General features: G+C 45.8%; 1 protein-coding gene across 3 annotated transcripts in view; it reads right to left on the minus strand.

Annotated features, from left to right (window-relative positions):
* CREB5 (cAMP responsive element binding protein 5) overlaps positions 1-20526 on the minus strand; it is a 407936-nt gene that overhangs the window by 110873 nt on the left and 276537 nt on the right. The gene's annotated exons all lie outside the window — the stretch shown is intronic.

A 20526-nucleotide genomic window follows, 5' to 3' on the forward strand; every position in this document is an offset into this window, starting at 1 on the left:
CATCCAGCCACTCAGCAGTATTATTTCAGCTCTTTAGGGGGTGGCACTAGGAATTATTAGCTCCACAGATACACTGGCAGAAGAAGGATGTATCAGTGCACGGAAGGGGCGGCTGTGGGCCGCTGTGACGACATGCACGGACTATGCAACCTTAGGCTGCTCAAAGCCCAATTTCACATTTTGTTCTTAATGATAAAGCAACAGACATGCTGACAGGGTAACTTGTACTCCCTGGAAACACAGACCAGGCTTGGCAAGCTCCTCACTCGGTTACAACCTAACAGAGAACTGCAAACCATGGCTGTAACCAAAACCACCCAAAACCAGAGGATGGGGTGTGAAATCCTTAAGAAACCCTAGCTGGGCAAGGGCAGCACATCATGGGGGAAGGGGAGGGGCGTGTACGGAGAAGCTGAGGAGGTTCCAAAGACGCAGAGGAAAAGACTCGAAGGGCAGACGGGAAGACCTCCGCGGAAAAGGGAAAGGAGCAAGAAGACTGGGAGATGGTGATAACGACCTTCAAGCTTTCAAATTACCTTCTTCGGAGGACGGTGACCAGTCACCTTCAAGCACAACTGAAGCGGAATAGTAACAATAACAACACAGCAGCACATGGGATTTCAGTTAGAAGAAAGAATAGCTCCCCAGAACGAATAGTATATGAAACAATTAAATGGCTTACTGAGGTTTTGGAATTTCCTCTTATTAGGCTCTGAAAAAATGGATTCATCCCCGTCTGGCTTGGTTTTCAAGCAGGAGGAGGCGAAACTGGCAGACCTCTCGTAGTCCTGAATTAGGGTCAATGATTTTTCCTTATTCCAATCACAGTGGCTGACGGCAGTGATGGAGATCATGCCGGCCGCCTCCGTTAACCAGCAGAAGGCAGCCTCGTGTGGCTGCTGGGGTGTAGGCTTTGGGCGGCCCAGTGGCCCTGCCATGAACCAAGATTGTGTGATCTGAGCAAGTGATTTAACTTCTCTGATTTCTCATTGGCAAACACAGGGCTATAATATCTACTTTGTAGGTCTGACGGGAGAATGGTCTGATAATCATGAAGGAGATAATATTTCATGAGTGCTTGGCCCTTGGACCATGATTAATTTATATTCTTTTCAAGAGACAACCTATGTGAGAAAATAAAATTGTTGCTAGTGTCATTTTAAAATTCAAAGTAAAGTTATATTGTTCTGAATTTTAGGGTGAAGCGACTTGGGGAGAAGGCCCCAAACACGAACCCTCTCAGAGAGTGTCTTTTCCGGTACTGACAGCCTGGTGTCTTCTCAGGTATCATCTTCTCGGGGAAATCTGCTCTGCTTTCTTTAAGCCAGGCTTGTCCACACTCGGAGAGGTTTGTTGAATGACTTAATGAGGTTGCCTCACTGTCCACGGAATTTCCTGGCACAGTATGCCCATAACGCATCTAAGACAGGCCTCTTTATAAGGGTCACGATAACTTGAAATATTATCCTGAAGGGACACTCAACTTGTAACTGACTTCAGCAAGGGTGTGGGGGGGGAGGGGCGGAGTTTCTAGGAAACTCGTGTGCCCTCTTGTGCAACCTTTCTGGAGCTACTTTTCAAGTTCTCCCACTTTGCAGGAGCACTTATCCTGAAACTAAATTGATATTCATCTGAAACACTTAATAAAATAATAGCAATAAAGCTCATAATAATGATACTTGGCATTTACTAGGTACTTCGCATCCAGATCTCAAAGGGCTTTTTCCACTTGGCTTTCCTATTTTCAAGGCAACTCATGGTCTGGACACACGAGCAAAGCCACTGAGTTTAGCTACGCTGTGGATTGAATTGGTTCTTAGGAGAGGTAGTTCCGGTCCCCAAAGAAGCAGTTCAGAGAGAGATGGTGGCCACACTATGTGCAGAAATACATCCACTACACACAAGCACCCACATCTACGTGCTAAAAGGCAGAAAGTCACATAAAGGCTTTTGGTTCTAAACTTACTTTGCCTGCATTAACTGACTCAGACCTTGAGACCTAGGTTTTCAATTTAATAGATCTGTTCACTCTTCAATCCCCTTCTCAGTGTATTTATAAGTACAACAGGAGCATCTACATCTGTTCTTTGAAGGCATGACGTTTGAAAGGGCTTAGTTTTCCTTTAAGTTCATTCTGTAGGAAATTTTGTTTAGGCTTAAGTGATTAGTTAAAAGCCACATTGGGGTTTATATACAAAACATCTCTTCTAAGGCACTTTCCCTTCCCTGGTGGCCTTGCATTTTGCCAAAGAGAGTGACTTGCTTAGTTTCCCGTATTATTCCCCAGACAGCCCTATTCCTACTCCCAAACAAATGTGGTATTTGGGGGTTTCAAATTTAAAATGTCATTTGGTATCATTTCAGATGTCTTCCTACAGCTTATAAACATCTTCCCCCAGAGGGACTTGGGGTCTGATTTTAATTTGTGGTAGGGTTATGGTCACAGTAAATGTCAATTTTAGCTATTGACAACAAGTCTCTGGTAGAATAGAGGTGGCAGGTGCCTGACAGTACATGGAAAGGACATGTGCACATTATGCGTTGCTCACAGGAGCTGACTAGTCCCTGAGAAACCCCTTCCCTGATCTCTGATGACAGTTTGGTTTCCCCTCGACCCCTGAAACTCAGTCGCTTACCAGAAGGGAAGGACGGAGTGTCCTTTCTCAGGATGTGTTGATCTGAAGATCGATGGTAAAAAGATACAGGGGGCCCTGGCCGGTTGGCTCAGCGGTAGAGCGTCGGCCTGGCGTGCGGGGGACCCGGGTTCGATTCCCGGCCAAGGCACATAGGAGAAGCGCCCATTTGCTTCTCCACCCCCCCCTCCTTCCTCTCTGTCTCTCTCTTCCCCTCCCGCAGCCAAGGCTCCATTGGAGCAAAGATGGCCCGGGCGCTGGGGATGGCTCCTTGGCCTCTGCCCCAGGCGCTAGAGTGGCTCTGGTTGTGGCAGAGCGACACCCCAGAGGGGCAGAGCATCACCTACTGGTGGGCAGAGCATCACCCCTGGTGGGTGTGCCGGGTGGATCCCGGTCGGGCGCATGCGGGAGTCTGTCTGACTGTCTCTCCCCGTTTCCAGCTTCAGAAAAATACAAAAAAAATAAAAATAAAATAAAATAAAAAAAGATATAGGGAAGTAACTGAGCCCTTCGATGTCTGGCTTTGAATTTGAATACCCCCACCAGCACATCACAGCCTCAGACATGGGTTTGCCTGGTGATCTTGGGCCCTGGCCCTCGAGACCTCCCAGCTTCCGTTTCTTCATGTGTCAAGATAAAGTGGCTGAGCCAACACATTTCAGGGACATTTCCAACCCTAAAGTTATATAATTAGATATGATCAAGAATAAGTAACTGACTTATGGAGAGGCTAAGACTACTTATTTTGGGGAAGCAGCGTATCGGTAGTGAGCTTCCCAAAGCTGGGGGCGAAGGGGTAATTCGTCACCGGCCTCCCCTCGAGGTCCCCTTTCCTTGAACAAAGGCAAGCCGCACAGGTCCCAGAGGGCAGGTAAGTTTAGCAAAGCAGGGTAAGAACCTGTAGTCCTGAGGGGTAGGGGGGAAGGCAGTTTCTTTTCCTATATGAACAATACCCTTTTAATTAGCATGAAATAAAGATTTCACTCTTTTGTGCTCTATAGTCTTTTTTTTTTTTTTTAATTTTTGTATTTTTCTGAAGCTGGAAACGGGGAGAGACAGTCAGACAGACTCCCACATGCGCCCGACCGGGATCCACCCGGCACACCCACCAGGGGCGACGCTCTGCCCACCAGGGGGAGATGCTCTGCCCCTCCGGGGCGTTGCTCTGTTGCGACCAGAGCCACTCTAGCGCCTGGGGCAGAGGCCAAGGAGCCATCCCCAGCGCCGGGGCCATCTTTGCTCCAATGGAGCCTCAGCTGCGGGAGGGGAAGAGAGAGAGACAGAGAGGAAGGAGAGGGGGAGGGGTGGAGAAGCAGATGGGCGCTTCTCCTGTGTGCCCTGGCCGGGAATCAAACCTGGGACTTCTGCACACCAGGCCGACGCTCTACCACTGAGCCAACCGGCCAGGGCCAAGTGCTCTATAGTCTTTTGTTATTAAATGGCATAACATTTTTTAGGAGAGGTAGTTCTGGTCCCCAAATAAGCAGTCTGTCATTTCAGAATGTGCCATTGGCCTTACTGGGCCTGGGGGTTCTGAAAATGATAGAACTTCTCCAAATCAGTGAGTTGCCAGGAAAAACATTTTCACTAGTGAGGAGTAAATTCCACCTGACTCTACTGTTTAAGAGCTAAGATAACATTCCTTAAGTGCCTATGTTGAGCTCTATGGATGGTCCTATCTGTGGTACCTGGGATGGTTCATTTCATGTGTCAATTTGCTGGGCCACAGGATGCCCAGGTATCTGGTGAAACATCATTTCTAGGTATGTCTGTGAGGATGCTTCTGGAACAGATTAGCCTCAGATCTGGTGAACTGAGTAAAGCAGACTGCCTTCCTCAAGGTGTGTGGATATCACCCAACCTGTTGAGGTCCTGAATAGAACAAAAGGGGGAGGAAGATTGAATTCTCTCTCTCTGTCTGACTGAGTGAACTGAGGTATCAGTCTTCTGCCCGTAGACTGGGGCTTACATCCCAGTGCTCCTGGCTCACAGGCCTTTGGGCACAGACTGAAATCTGCACCACGAGCTTTCCTAGGTCTCCAGCTGGTAAACAGAAGGTCATGAGATTCCTCAGCCTCCATCCTTGTTGTGAGCCAATTCTTTATAATAAATCATAGATGTGATAGAAGTGCATTAGTGGAATTCAGGCATTAACTTTGATGTCCTTCATCCTCTACTGCCAATCATTGACCAAGTTCTAACCATTCCGTCCCAAAATAGACCTGGAATCCATCCACTTGGCTCTACCCTCACTGCCAAGACCCTGGTCCAAAACACGATCTTCTCTCACTTGGATCTCCCGACAGTTTCTATCTCCAGTTTTGCTCCTCTCCAATCCAACCTCTGCACTGCAGCCAGAATGATCGTCCCGAATCAACAATCTCATCGTGACATTTCGCTGCTCAACATTCTTCCATGGTTTTCCTTAGTATTGAGCATGTAATAAAATCATCCTTTACATGTTCTACCTCTTTAATGTCTATAGTACCACTTCCTCAACTGACTGAATATGTTTCATCCACCCGGCTTTCATTCATTTCTTAGCATGTACCAAGCTCTTTCATACCCCAGGGCCTTAATACATGCCATTGACTTTGCCTGAAATACCATCTACTTTTCTTTTTTTTTTTTTAATTTTATTTTATTTTATTTTTAGAGAGGAGAGAGACAGAGGAGAGAGAGACAGAGAGAGAGAAGGGGGGAGGAGCTGGAAGCACCAACTCCCATATGTGCCTTGACCAGGCAGGCCCAGGGTTTCGAACCGGTGACCTCAGCATTTCCAGGTCAACGCTTTATCCACTGCACCACCAGAGGTCAGGCCCCATCTACTTTTCTGTTGACCAACTCTCATCTTTTTTTTTTTTTTTTTTTTTTTCTGAAGCTGGAAACGGGGAGAGACAGTCAGACAGACTCCCGCATGCGCCCGACCGGGATCCACCTGGAACGCCCACCAGGGGCGACGCTCTGCCCACCAGGGGGCGATGCCCTGCCCCTCCGGGGCGTCGCTCTGCCGCAACCAGAGCCACTCTAGCGCCTGGGGCAGAGGCCAAGGAGCCATCCCCAGCGCCCGGGCCATCTTTGCTCCAATGGAGCCTTGGCTGCGGGAGGGGAAGAGAGAGACAGAGAGGAAGGAGGGGGGGGTGGAGAAGCAAATGGGTGCTTCTCCTATGTGCCCTGGCCGGGAATCGAACCCGGGTCCCCCGCACGCCAGGCCGACGTTCTACAGCTGAGCCAACCGGCCAGGGCCAACTCTCATCTTTTAAGTCTCAGTCTAATATCACTTTCTTAAAATTTTCTCTGACTCCCAAATTAGAGTTGTATCTAAATGTAAAGGGTTGTGTAGCTTCATGTACTTTTCCTTCATGCTATTTCTAATGATATGTTTATAGATATAATTATTTATTGTCAGTGTCTCCCATTAAACTCAGATCACCCTGATGAGAAAGGGTCTATTTATCTTCTGACCGCTAGAGCTCAGATTATTTGGATTTCTTTTGGGCATTGGGAAAGTCTGTGCTTACTTTCCAGAATGTTCTAATCCATTTGGAAGGAGGAGAGTGAAGAATACCATACTATAGCTGGAAGGCTTTCTAGATGTTAAGAGGATCAATCCAAAATAAGTCCCAGCGTATTTGCCTACATGCTATTAGTAATAGAGCTGCCTTTCTGAAGCCTGAAGTTATTTTTTTTTTTGATGAGAACAAAAGCAAAAATGCCAAGTGGAAACATTCATTTCAGGATTTATCATTTTTGTTTTAAGCTCATGCTAAAACACTCAATTGTTCTTACGGTAGTTAACTAATTACCGTTTGTTGTTTTTTTTTGCCCATAGTTTCAATGGCTGAAGCTCTCCAGAGGGTCAAAAATGATAACTTTGATGTAAGATTTCCAAGCATCAAATATATATATATATGCCAAGCAAACCTCTTTAGTTAAAATAGGGTCTTAGGAGCAAGAACTCATCAAGTGCCTTAGATGACTTTCCTTATAAGGCAGAAAATGGAAAAAAGACCTTCTGGTTTTTCACTCAAAAACAAAAGTAAACAAAATCAATGATTTCGAAGTTGACTGAGAGAATTCATTTTCTTAATATGGAATGGGCTCAGGAGAGGCGGGGCCGAGAGGACGTACAAGAATAACTGTCTGCTGCAGACTTCTGGCAAACTCTGGGGCCTATTGGTCCTCAGCCAGTGTTTTTCTTCATAAATGAATTCCACATCTTTATTAAGTTAAGTATTTTTCTCTCTTTTTTTTTTTTATTATTTGAAACATACTTTAAATATTTTGTTTTATGACGTCCTGGAAATTGATACAATTCCTTCCAGATCAAGGAAAATGGAAAAATCAATTATTATTATTATTATTATTTTTGTACATTGAGAGCAATTACACAAAAATTATGCCCCAATTTATCCATTCCTGTGAATATCATTTGACATCATCTGTGAATAACTCAAGACAGCCAGAATTTAAAGGTGTCCTTCTAATGAAAGGAATCAGTTATTTTTCACCAAAGAGCTCTAAATGATTATTAAATAGAACGACACGCCTCGTGTGAGTTGATTTGTAGAAGACTATCTAGTAAAAATGATAGATTTTAAGTTACAATTAGCCTTTCATAGGGAAAATCCTGGCAAGAGCAAACTAAATAAAACACATCAAAAGCCCTAAGTGAGTTTCTAATGTCAGATCTTTACACACACACATTACAGTTTATAATTCAGAGAATGAATCATCTTCTTTTTTTTTTAAGGGTCAAGAAGCTTTTTTAATAGAATGAATCTTCTTAAGGTGAATTTTATCTGACATGGATGGCATGTCAAAGTTGGCCCATTTACAGATGAGTTCATTGGCTTGAACCAAAAAAATGGAGGAATGTGTAGAGCCCTTTAAGTCACAAGTATAGTTGTTGCTGAACAGAGAAAGGCTAGGAAAAGAAGCAAAGCCCAGCCCTTAGCAGAAACCAGAGTTGCCTTCCCCGCTCTTCAAAACCAAGTTCTCAAAACGTCCTAATGGGTTTCACTGTTTTCTTTCCAGTGCTTATCATAATCAGGGAACCATACATTTGCATCCCTAATGGACCCTTTTCAAAAGTGTGTTGACATTTCAGTAGGTTTTGAATAGCTCTTAATGCTTCTCTCAATTTGGGCGGGTGCCCACCCATCTCCTTATATGGGTCTCAACGTATAGACTGTCTGCTTTACGCACGGTAATTTTTTTTTTTTTAATCCCTGAGAACCTATCTTAATTATACTCTTAAAAAAGTGAAAACTCAGAAGTCAGATGACTCAGAAAATAAGCATCTAGCTAGTGATCCACACGCAGGGCAGCATGTTAACTATATCTTTGAGCTCAGGCACGAGTCAAAAGTACCATCCCTTGTGTGGTAAATTCACTTCTTCGAGCTCCTATTTTTATCAAGAGGAAATAGATATAAATAAGACCATTGAGATAAACATAGGTTAGGGGAGAAAGTTGAAATCAAGCAGGGAACTCATCTGAGCAGAACTTCACTGCATTTCCTACGAGGACCAGGGACCTGAAGGGCACTTTGGAAGGGTGATTTCGGTCCCACCTACATTCTGTGGCTTCAATCAAATTTCAATCCAACAGAAACACAACTGAAATTGTTTTTTAAGTTTATATTTTAAAACATTTACTCAGCTCCTGCTATGTTTCAGGAACTGTGCTGGGAGCCTGGAGTGAATAAAAAAGATCATCTCTGGCCTCAAAAAATTCATGATCTATTATTCAGGGAAACAGACAAGTACCCCCCCCCCCACGCAGTCCCCAGGAGGTTTCAGGGGAGGGGTCCTAGAAGAGGAGACACTGAACTGCTCCAGGAAGGATGAGAAGACAGATAGCCCTGCACTGTGTGTGCTCATGTGTGTTCATGTATGTGTGTGTGAGTGTGAGGGAAAGAGGATTTGGTGGTAAGGGCTCCCACTGCACGAGGCAAAGTTGTGAAAGTACCTGAAATACTTTCCGAGAATCTTCTTAAAGAAGATTCTTCTTATTAAATAGTTGCTGTTGTACATTATCTAACACGAGATGAAAACAATCTCTTTGAATGATAACACTCCCAATCCTGAAATCCATGCTCTGTGGCGCGCATCCATTCATGTCAATCCCCGTAGAGATGCCAGAGTGGGAACTGCATCCGTTGAGACTTTGAAAACTCATTTTCCAGTGTTTCCGGTAGATGACTGAGTTACAAACTCAGAGAACCATTTGATAGACTCTACTGCATGAATTTGATCCTTTTTGACTTACAGGGTGTTGGAAAAAGAGAGAGAGGTGCAGGTAAGTGGGCGGGAGGCATTGGGAGCCCTGGGCAGGGGCTCAGCATTTTTCAGAATCAAAGGAGCTCTTTGGGTCCTATTATCCTATGTTAAGCTACGTTGGAAAAGGGAAGAATGGGGGCCAGAATTTGCTCCTACTTTTTCTGATTCTAAAGTCTTTTCCAAGACAGAAAGTTGTATAACTGTGTTTTCTCTCCAGTATTTCTAGTTTTTATTTATTTCTTACTTTGAGCTCAGTAGATTTACATAAGCATGAGATGAGGGCAGGGGTCTATTTTAACTGTCACTGTTACGTAGTATTTTCATTGGAGGTGCTGAAAGTAGTAGTTTTCTGTATTTCTTGTGACTTTCATGCTCCCCCTTTGGGTACTCCTTTTGCAAGAAATTAATTATGGCTCCTGGAAAGTCCCGTCTCAAAGCCTTATGTGAGATGCTGCACTAACACGATAAGAAGCAGATTTCCCTACTACTTTCTAGCACAGAGTAGAAACAGATAGATTTAAAGATAGCTTTCTTTTTTGATCTACATCGACTTTTGCAAAATATATTGTTGTCTCCTCGTTTCTAGCTCGATATATCGGCACTCACCGAGTACAACCTTTCTCTCAGAGGAAAAGAAAAAAAGAAAGGAAGGAAGGAAGGAAGGAAGCAGGCAAGCAAACCTTGGTCATCCTGGCTTCAATATGAAAATGAAACAGGGGACATGAGACAAGGTAGAGTCACAAAGCAAATGGCTCAGCCCAACCCTCATCCCCAACCCTCATCCCCAACCCTCATCCCCAACCCTCATCCGGGCTCTTTCCCTTACTTGCTGTGTGCCGCTAGCTCAAAACCCCCGCCTCCTTGCTTTTGCATATGAAAAATGGAGCTGTAAATGTGTCAGCAGGCTTTTGTCAGCGATAGGTAGTAAATGCTCATTGGAAGGCACTTAGCACATAACATACCCAACTTTCAAAAGATAACCAGTCCCTGTGTCCTTACGATGTCACTCCTGGTTTCCCCATGCCAGCAAAAACTCTAAAAGTATGGAGAAGTTCTAATACCGCTTATGAATAAAAAGCTACAGCAGAATTCAAGTTTCCAAGACTATTCCCAGCAACTTGAAAACCTCAGGCCATACCTTGCCTCTATAATATATAGCATTTCCACACTGTGGCTGACTTAATAAACCAATGGATATTTCCCTCCAATCTGTTTGCTTTTAGTGGACATTTTTTTTTCCATCTCCAAAGAAGCTGGCATTGTAATATCAAACAACCGACTAGAATAACTGTGCATTGCTCTAGACATCAATGAATAAAATATAGCAAATACTGCATATCCCCAGAGTGTATTATTCCACTTAGAAAAATGGTATAATTGACTTTGGGTAGTATAGGGGAGAAAATCCAAGTATTTTTAAGTTGTGGGTTATTTTCTGGTAATTGCTTGACTTGAAACTAGTTTGTCAATCAGACAGTTCTCTTAGCCCTATAAATGGTTTTCTTTGGGGGGGGGGTAGTTATGGAAGGAGAATTGAGAAAATGGCTAAGCCCTGTAGACCTTTCTTCTTGTCATAAAATTGTTGTCAAAAAGATTCGCTATTATGTCTGGGATGGGTGAACTCCGTGGCATTTTGTGTTCAGTAGAAATGTCTCAACCCATTTTTCAAACATTTTGAGGTTTGGCAAAAACCTGAAATCCATCTAGCCAAGCACTTTCCCCCCTTAATTCTTAAACCCATGTGTCTTTCAAGGGAAATTTAATCCGTATGTTTCTGATTCATTTACACTTAACTCATCAAAATGGTGTTTTGTAAGAGCTATTTGATGTTCAAGAGGTCTTATGAGCTTCTCTTTTTCTAAGTCTAAAAAGCCTTTCTTTCTGAGAACCAGAAAATTGTATTTTACCAGCTGTAAGCCAAATGATTTGGGCTATGTTGAAAATCAAGAACCTGCTGAATTTAGGAGGCAGGAAAATAGCAGATACAATGACATAAATAAACGTCCTCACATGGCTGCCGGTTCATGCTCCCACCCAAGGCCTTTCAAACTCCTCTCTCTGAAGGTGCCTATCCCAGGAAGCCTGAGAAGCAGCCAGGCAGCCGAGAACTGTGGTCTTAGAGCAAAGATTCCCAGGGATTCTGGAGATTCCCAAGTGCGAATTCTAGCTCAGAGTCAAAGGGACTGAAACCTGATGTGTTTCATTAGATAAATCTATAACCTAGAGAAATAAATAATCCTCAATTGCCCAAACTAGAAGGGACTTGTGAAATTTCGAGTTTAGTAATTTTTGGATTGTTTCAAAGTCTCCTGGGAGGGAGGGAGATAGGGAGGGAGGGAGGGAGGGAAGACTGTTAAGGAAAGACCCATGGGCCAGTCAGGACTCTGTTTTTCCATATATATGACGATTTTAAAGAAAGTACACTGAGGGTAAACTCAGTTGGAAAACAAATTATTTTCACTCTATATGGGCATGCTAGGGTCTGGGGAAGGAATCTGAGCATTGGGGAAAGAGCTGGCAATATGACCCGGTCTCCTGCCCCTTGTCCAGCATCCCAGTGACCTTTCTACCATGCTGGTGTTTTTCGCACTCTGGCTGCCATTCACTGGTGGGTATCACAGAGAGAAATCAGGGAAATCGGCTTAAACTGACATGACTGGTAGTTTAGAACAGGGGTCCCCAAACTACGGCCCGTGGGCCGCATGCAGCCCCCTGAGGCCATTTATCCAGCCCCCCCGCTGCACTTCCGGAAGGGGCACCTCTTTCATTGGTGGTCAGTGAGAGGAGCATAGTTCTCATTGAGATACTCATCAGTTTGTTGATTTAAATTTACTTGTTCTTTATTTAAAATATTGTATTTGTTCCCGTTTTGTATTTTTTTCTTTAAAATAAGATATGTGCAGTGTGCATAGGGATTTGTTCATAGTTTTTTTTTATAGTCCGGCCCTCCAATGGTCTGAGGGACAGTGAACTGGCCCCCTGTGTAAAAGGTTTGGGGACCCCTGGTTTAGAAAAATGAATGGAATGTAAAATATTGAAGAATGTCATCCACAGTGCAGACTAAGTATTGTTTCATCAAACTGTGCACATACATGTAAACATACACATGTGAGTATATTGGACCGTGACGTACAATATATTTCTTACTGTACTTCATATCAAAAAAAAATTTTTTTTCACTATTTTACTATACAGAAAACTATGTTTCTTTCCCTTTCCCTGGTAGTTCAGCCAATAGCCGTTTTCAATATGCCCCCTTAAAGGGTACATGGGCGCAAAGAGTCAACACGACTCTCCTCCCATCGTGGGGAAAATCTTACAAATCACTGGCCTATTTACCAAAGGTGGCTTCATCCACAGACTGGGAGAAATGGACAAAGAACCAATGTGAGCCAGGCAGAGAAAGGGGAATGGTGACAGATTCCTGGTTGAGAAAGAGTCACGCTCATCTTAATAGGGTTTACAAATGGCAGGAATGATTTCCGACGGGCAGAGTGTGCCACTGTCCCGTGGAAGACCCAGATGTATTAGCACCCGCATCTTTCCAAAGTGCATTTTCCAAGCACTTAACAATCATTAATTAAGTAGAAATATCCTTTCAAGGTCAGGAGGCACGGTAGTTTATCTCTACACAGCGAAGCTTTGGCGACCTTGGGGACACCGAGTGGCCCAGCACCTGGACAATTCCTGTGGGGGGACGAAGCGGATAAGCTGGCTGGGAAGGATCTTGTGATCAAGCCCTGGGATATCAGAGTCGGCTGGCGTCCTTTCAGGGCTGAAAGCCGTCTCTGTGTGAAAGGAGGCAGAGTCCTTAAAACCTCTATGAATTACCCTTGGCTCTCTTTTTTCAGAATCGTAATGAAGTGACAAGTTTTCTGTGGTCACAAAGTGCCTGAGTCTCTTTGGGATTAAAGTGTAAAGTTGGGCTGTGTTAGGAATTGTGGTCTAAAACCGTTCCCTAGGTAGGGAGGAAGAGGGAGGAAGCAGCGAGTTTCAGAGCCCAGAGGTCACATCCTGCAGGTGGGTGGGTGCTGGATCTGGGGTGGCTTCCAAGCTCTGTCCTCATCGGACACAGACACACACTTGGTGCACGGAGGGCTGGTGCGGGGAGAGGGAGGAACGGGGAGGCTGGTGGGGAGCAGAGAGAGCCTGCCTCCTGGCCCTAACCCCCACCTCACTTACGGCCCCTCCCACTAACCAGACACCAGGGACCTGCAGGCTGCAGGCAGCAAGCAGTCTGGTTGGTCTCCCCACTCCTCCCTTCAGACCAGAGGGTGGAGTCTCGCCCAGCACAGTCTTTGAATGACATCAGCTTCTCAGAGTTTGCTGGTCACTGCTCTCAGCCCCTGCACTTCCAAGTCTTTCTCTGTACTATCCCGAACCTCACTGTCCCCAAGAGCCAGACCTCGGAAGAGAACTGGGAAGCATAAGCTGGAGCTTATGGAGTTCCTAGCACCAGGAAGCCCCACCATCAGGCAGAGCGGACGGGTGCTTCTCACTGCATCAGAACCAGGTTCTGGCCCGGCCACCAAACAGCTTTCCAATGCCGGATAACTTGTCACAGCGTTGGGTGACCTCAGCCTCTGAGTCTGAGTCTGTGCGGTGAATGGGTTGGGCTAAAGGCTCCCTAAGGCACCTGCTTATCCATGCATTTAGAACTATAGGATTATTATTCTCCTGCTAAAGGAAGCCCAGGATGGTGAGAGTGAAGCCAAAGCCAGTGACGTTCCCTGTGACCCCTACACTGGGGCTTCCTCTTCGCCCTGGATGGGAGGAAATGGCAAAAAAAAAAAGCAGCCGTGCACTGAGCGAGGGCAAGAGCTGAATGGAGAACAATAATTTGGCTAGGGAGAGGCCCCTGTGTAAACCGTTTTAAGGTGGATGCCGGTGAGAGCCAAACTAAAGGTGAAAACACAACGCAAGAGTAATTTACATCCACATCTGTACTAAGTGAGTTTATTATAATTGCTGCTATTATGATTAATCCCAGAAGAATGAAAAGGGATCAGCCCTGTATTGCAGAGTGTTGCTGAGCTTGCTGAATTGTCATGATAAATAAGGAGGTCGAGAACAGGCAGATGCAAAAGAAACATTGTTTTACGCCATAGAAAGAAGAAATCTTTATTTGACTGAAATGAGTGGGGTGGGGGGGCAAAAAAAAAAAAAGACCTGGCTCTTGTTGGCACTAAAATAAACTGCTTTAGAGTGAGATCTTAAATCTCGTTTTCCGGCCAGTGACGAGATGGTCACATGGGATAGAGCCAGGATTATTATGATTGTTACCTCACCTCTCCTCCTGCTCACGGTCTCACCCTCATTCTGTGACTCGGTTTACCTTTTTGGGAAGGAACCGCTAAACCAGGGGTCCCCAAACTTTTTACACAGGGGGCCAGTTCTCTGTCCCTCAGACCATTGGAGGGCTGGACTATAAAAAAAACTATGAACAAATCCCTATGCACACTGCACATATCTTATTTTTAAGTAAAAAAACAAAACGGGAACAAACACAATATTTAAAATAAAGAACAAGTAAATTTAAATCAACAAACTGACCAGTATTTCAATGGGAACTATGGGCCTGCTTTTGGCTAATGAGATGGTCAATGTGCTCCTCTCACTGACCACCAATGAAAGAGGTGCCCCTTCCAGAAGTGCAGTGGGGGCCGGATAAATGGCCTCAGGGGGCCGCATGTGGCCCGCGGGCCATAGTTTGGGGACCCCTGCGCTAAATGATAGTATGTCTCTCTACATTACTGATACCCAAAATTTCCCCCCAAAGTCAACTGGTCACCATTATTAAATAACTAACATTTACTGTGCCTTCCAGCCCTTATCTCGGGGGTCTGCTTCACAGGGGACGTAACTGAGACTTAGAACCTGCCCACAGACTCAAAAATCACACCCAAAAAGCTAGCAAGTGGCAGAGCCACCGTGTGAACACAGCTCCGTCCGGCTCCGCGATGATTCACAGGGCAGAGTCACACAGGCCATACTGATTTCAGATACCCAGACACCAGTTTTGTTAAGAAGCCTGCTGGGCAGACCTTCCCTTAGCAGGGCCACAGTGCCACAGGCCCGAGGAGGCAGAGGGGCTGGAGACAAGCGGGGGGCCTGGCCCACACGCCTACGGGAGGCCCGGCTCGCCTCTGCCCCGTCTGCACATGTGTCCACTTGAAATGACCTCAATTCTTTTTCTTTTTCTTTCTTTTTTTTTTTTTACCATTTCTTTCTTTCTTTTATTTATTTATTTATTTATTTATTTATTTATTTATATTTTTTTGCATTTTTCTGAAGCTGGAAACGGGGAGAGACAGTCAGACAGACTCCCGCATGCGCCCGACAGGGGGTGAAGCTCTGCCCACCAGGGGGCGATGCTCTGTCCCTCCGGGGCGTTGCTCTGCCACGACCAGAGCCACTCTAGCGCCTGGGGCAGAGGCCAAGGAGCCATCCCCAGCGCCCGGGCCATCTTTGCTCCAATGGAGCCTTGGCTGCAGGAGGGGAAGAGAGAGACAGAGAGGAAGGGGGGGGGGGGTTTGAAGCAAATGGGAGCTTCTCCTGTGTGCCCTGGCCGGGAATTGAACCCGGGTCCCCCACACGCCAGGCCGACGCTCTACCGCTGAGCCAACCGGCCAGGGCTTCTTTTATTTTTTAAAAAAATTTACTTAGAAAATTAAATTTAAATTTAATAGGTGACACTGATCTATAGAGTACATAGGTTTCAGGTGAACAACTCCACAGCGTTTGAACTGCTGATTGTGTTGTGTGCCCATCACCCAAAGTCAAATCATTCTCAAGTCTTGACAGTTCTTTAAAGATCCTTGATTTCCAAGGGAAAATAAAAGTCCCTAGGCCCCTAAAACAAAGTAACTTGTGGTCGCCATTCCAGCTTATACAACACAGCCTCTTGGCCCCATTTTCCACCTCCCCTGAAGGTAGGTGATTGAGCCTATGCATTAATAGATACCTTGGCACTCATATGGAGCCTTTTTATTGTTTTGGTTTTTGGGTGTTTTTTTTTTCAGGCTATGCTTTTTGGACACATCCAATTCTATTTCAGTCATTCTAGACAACAAGAAAAGAACAGAACAATCATAAGGCAGAGTTCAATTTCTGGTCTCATGCGGAGGGCGGGAGTACCACTGATAGCTCAATGAGTCTTGGCTATTGTATAACTGCTGTCGCATTCTCCACAGCGATTTGAACTATTGATTAATTTTTCTTGGGTGCAGCGGTGCTTCATCAATCATTAAATAAGCTCTCCTGCCAGGGTAGGTACAGGAAGGAAAGATGTATGGGCCTGTTATAAAGTGGATGTGTACTGCGCAGTGGACTTTGGAGTGCGAAGACAAGTCAATTTCTGTTTTCAAGGATGGAGAGTCCGGGGCAGGCGCTGTTGCAACCCAGACTCATGAAATACATGCGTCGAAGAGCGCCAGCGCTTACAGCAGGCGTTGTCAACAGCCTAGCGATTCTGTTGAAAAGTCCCGCGTTTCCATGCGGACCCCAGAATTTCCCTTGACCCGGGCCGCATGGATCAGTGCCACCCGTTCTCCTTCCGCCTCTCGGCTAGTCCTGCCTCCCTGCGCCGGAACCGCTCCCTCGGGTCTTTGCACAAACATCTTTTCTGCAATTCAATGCAAAAGGAGCCCCTTGCGAAGGTCAGAAGCCCATGAGAATGAAATAAAAGGAGAGCAGAAAGGAGAAGCCCGTGTGTCAACCCACTGTTTTTTTTTAATGCGGTTCCAGATTTGCCCCCCACCCCCTACTTTCTGTCCGGCACGCGACAGTGTCTCAAGTGCCCACGAATGTCTTCCTCTTCGTTCTGCCTTCCTGGCCAATGAGCACCAAGTCAAACCCGAGACAACATTCTCACCAGCCGCTGGAGACAGCCTCGCGCCCATTTCCAGCGCCGACGCGGTGAGCCCAGAGTGGAACACTTGGTGGACGTCCTGGGCCCACCGCTGTTATATCATTCCACCAACTTCACCATCATAACACTTGCCCACTTGCCCCTCTGGAAAGCCTCATCTCTAAAACACCAATTTTGCCACCAGAAGAGATGTGGGAGACGAAGCAGCAAGCTTAAAAGGTAGCTTTACCCAACGACAGATACTTGTTACACACACACACACACACACGCACGCACGCACGCACATGCACACACTATCCCAAACATAAACCTCCCCCAGTCAAGCTGGGAATGGAATCCAGTTCTCACGACTGAACTCACTCATCTCCATTTCACTGTATTTTCCCATTCACAAAGCCGCAGCGGAGCATGAATGGGACGCAAGGGTCTTTTTTTTCCTCCTACATTGTCGGCGTCTCTCCCTCCACTCAGGTCGCTGGAAATCTGGCAGGTTTGTATTAGTACCGGTTCTCACTTCACTTTAATCAGAGCGGTACTTTGACTTCTGCTTCTGGTACCTGATGTAACCCCAGACCTGCTGGATTTTCTGAATAAAAAGAAGGCATAAGGGGAGAAGGGCTGGGGACAGCAAACAGAAGCCCGAGTGATGCTGGGAACCAGGTGGCCTGTTCGAGTCTGACGTCAGTCACCAGCAGCGGAGACTCCTGCCAGGAGGGCCCTGTCCTGTCATCCCCATGAGGGCAGCAGCAAAGACTTAGTTCCTGTGACCTCACTGTGTGCCCTGCACCTTAAAATGTATTTCTGCCCCTCACAGCTCCACGTGGTAAGCACGGTTATCCTCACGTGACAAAGATAGAAACTATGGCAGAGGAGTTAAGTGGCTTGCCAAAGCCACACAAGTAAGCAGGAGAGTAATTTCAACCATGGCCTTTTGACCCCAAAAGTCATGATCCTCTTTTCTGGAGACCCCACATTCTTATCTGATCAATTGGTGCCTGTTTTCCTGCTGTCATTCCTTTCTTCATGTCACTGTTGTGTCCGCCAGAGAAAGAATGAGGGGGGGGGGCAAGAGGAGGAGTGCTGAGGTCAGCACTGGTTGTGGTTAAGCACAGGCATGGCCGCTGACATTCCTCTGCTCTGTGAGTGGCACACGGAGGGAGTGGTTAGTGTCCCTTCTGCCTTGCCATCAAAGCTTTGCCTCCCCTTCACCTGCTAACAAGTGGAGACCCCTATGGAAAGCAACGCTGCCCACTCAGGCCAGGCCCCTGGGGGTTACAGAACACAGACAATGTCACAGAGATGTCCCGCTGACATCGTGACGCTGCTGGAGAGCCCGTCGGTGATGGAGAGCTAGACCTAGCGTGGACCGGACTCACAGGGTCAGAGCCCATGTGAACGAGGGCGAGTCTGAGCCTTCGCTTTCACACTGATGAAAACAGCACACACACAAATAAGTACGAACAGAGCCGGGGAAGGACGTGTGAGAGCAGTGGGTTGTATCACCGGCGGTACAGTGGTTGTGATATCCTAAGGTAGTTCTGCAAGCGGTCGCCATCGGGGGAAAGTGGGTCAAGGGTACACGCGATCTCTCCGTCGTATTTCTTATAAACCGCACGTAAGTCTGCAGTTATGTCAATTCAAGACCAACAAAAACAAAAACCTCCAAACAAAACAAAACAATCAGCAAATAGTGGAGCTGATGATCCTCACCCCGTCCCCCCACCCCCACCCCCACCCGGGGTTACCGTGGGGATGAAGTGAGGTGAGAGAAGTCTGACTCAGGATCACGGCAGGGCTCCTGCCCGGCCTGCCTCTGTCAGTCACATGCAGGACATTTCTGACTATGGGGAGCAAGTTGGAGTCAAGGCCACATAAATCGTAATGCTCTAAAAAAAGACACCGTGCAGTCTTTATTCCTGAAAAGTCCCAAGCATACATTTAGCACTCATCAAACTTTGCCCAAGGACTAATAACCTTCACTTGTTTTGTTTCAGCTCTGGGTAACCACCCCCACCCCCACCCCCAAAGGCATAGCTGGGGTCCTTCTCTATACACAATTAAGCGGGGTCCATAAATAAATACTTTACAATAAGGCTACCACCCTGGAATTTGGCTGGAGAAGAATAGAGATGTTGTTTGGAAAACATCTTTCCAATAAAGCCCATGTAATTGTGCCTTTCATGGTCTTGGAAGGTTTTAAAATGTCACCTTTAATTTCACTTTAAAAATCGACTTTATGTTACTATTATAGAAACGTATCAAGCAGTTATGCAACCTTTGGGGGACTAAATTCATTACAAATTAACAGTTCTGCATCATATAAGCAAATGAAGCATACACGTCCCCCCCGTATTTTTGGCACTATTTTATACCTCTGAGGGACGAGTGGGGTCTTTCAGAAAAGCTTTCTGGTAAGTGAATAAAACGAACCCTTCATTCTGGCACTCTTAACAGACTCACCTAGGTCATGATCTCTCAGTGGGGACCCTTTGAAAGGTAACATTTGATAACTATAAATTTCACCCCAAGAAAAATCTTCAGGCCAAAAAGCCAAACCAAACTCCAACCCAGCAAACTGGGGAAGGACATGTCCCTTTTCACACTGCCCAGTCATTTGCTTGACACTAATTCACCTTGATTTCAAATGTACTGTTCTCTGAAAACCAGTAACAAATACCTTTTAGCGAGACTTGCCTAGAACACGGACACAAACACAGAACTCTCAGGCTGAAAGGGACTTTGGAGATCACATCAGACTGGTCCCACACGTGGGGGAGGGGTTGACAGCCCACCTTGTCTGCTCCTTCACTTTCAGACAGAGCCCAGGTCATTTCAGTGACTGCCCAAGGTCATCAGGATTGACACTCAAGCCTCTTAACCTCCACCAGATCATGCTGTGTCTTCCAAAAAGTACCTCTGGCTACTCGCCCCCCACCCCTTCCATCTCTTCCCAAAACAAGAGGGGAAAAGATCCATCAGAAGTCATGATTAATTATATCCCAAGCATGCATTAAATAAAAAAATAAATAAACACCTTTCTGGTATGCGCCCCATGCCTTAGTATGCATCCAGCTGTATGATGATCAAGACTAAATGAGCCCCAGAAGTTTTGGAGTCACCACAAGTCAGGGGTCTCGCTCCCTGATTGCAGAGGGCTTCAGTTTCTATCTATCTAATAATGCTGAAATGTTTCCGAAAGCACCCAGCCCAGCCAGTATACCCCAGTACCAAATACATTTCATGAAACACACAGAAATGCGGTGATAATTTTCAAAATGTAAACGTCTCTCTCTCTCTCTCTCTCTGGGTCCACTAGGTCCTTAAAGCATCAAGAACAGCATCATCTGCTCCTCTCTCCATTTATTCCATATCAATTTCTTATTCACGATATTAACTTACTGTTTCTAGACAAATCAACCAAGAAGTGTTCATCATCCCTGCTACAACTGCGGCAGATCATTTCAAAATTAATTCGAGAACAGAGAAGTTTGAAAGACAGCCCTGGATTCAGTTGACTGTCGTAAGATACCACAGAAAGTTAATATTCTCAAGCGAATTGCACTGTCACTGTTAACAGCTGAAATGATAAGTGAAAAACTGCAGCAACTTCTGAGAATCATCACATGTTACTTTAAAAACCTACAGTCTATTCTGAGTAATCAGGGCACCAGCCCAACTCCTCATACTCAGCACAACACACCAAACAGTTTTCCAGGCATTTGCAATTCACCGGCTACAC

Source organism: Saccopteryx leptura, chromosome 12 (assembly GCF_036850995.1).
Source record: "Saccopteryx leptura isolate mSacLep1 chromosome 12, mSacLep1_pri_phased_curated, whole genome shotgun sequence".
Taxonomy (NCBI): domain Eukaryota; kingdom Metazoa; phylum Chordata; class Mammalia; order Chiroptera; family Emballonuridae; genus Saccopteryx; species Saccopteryx leptura.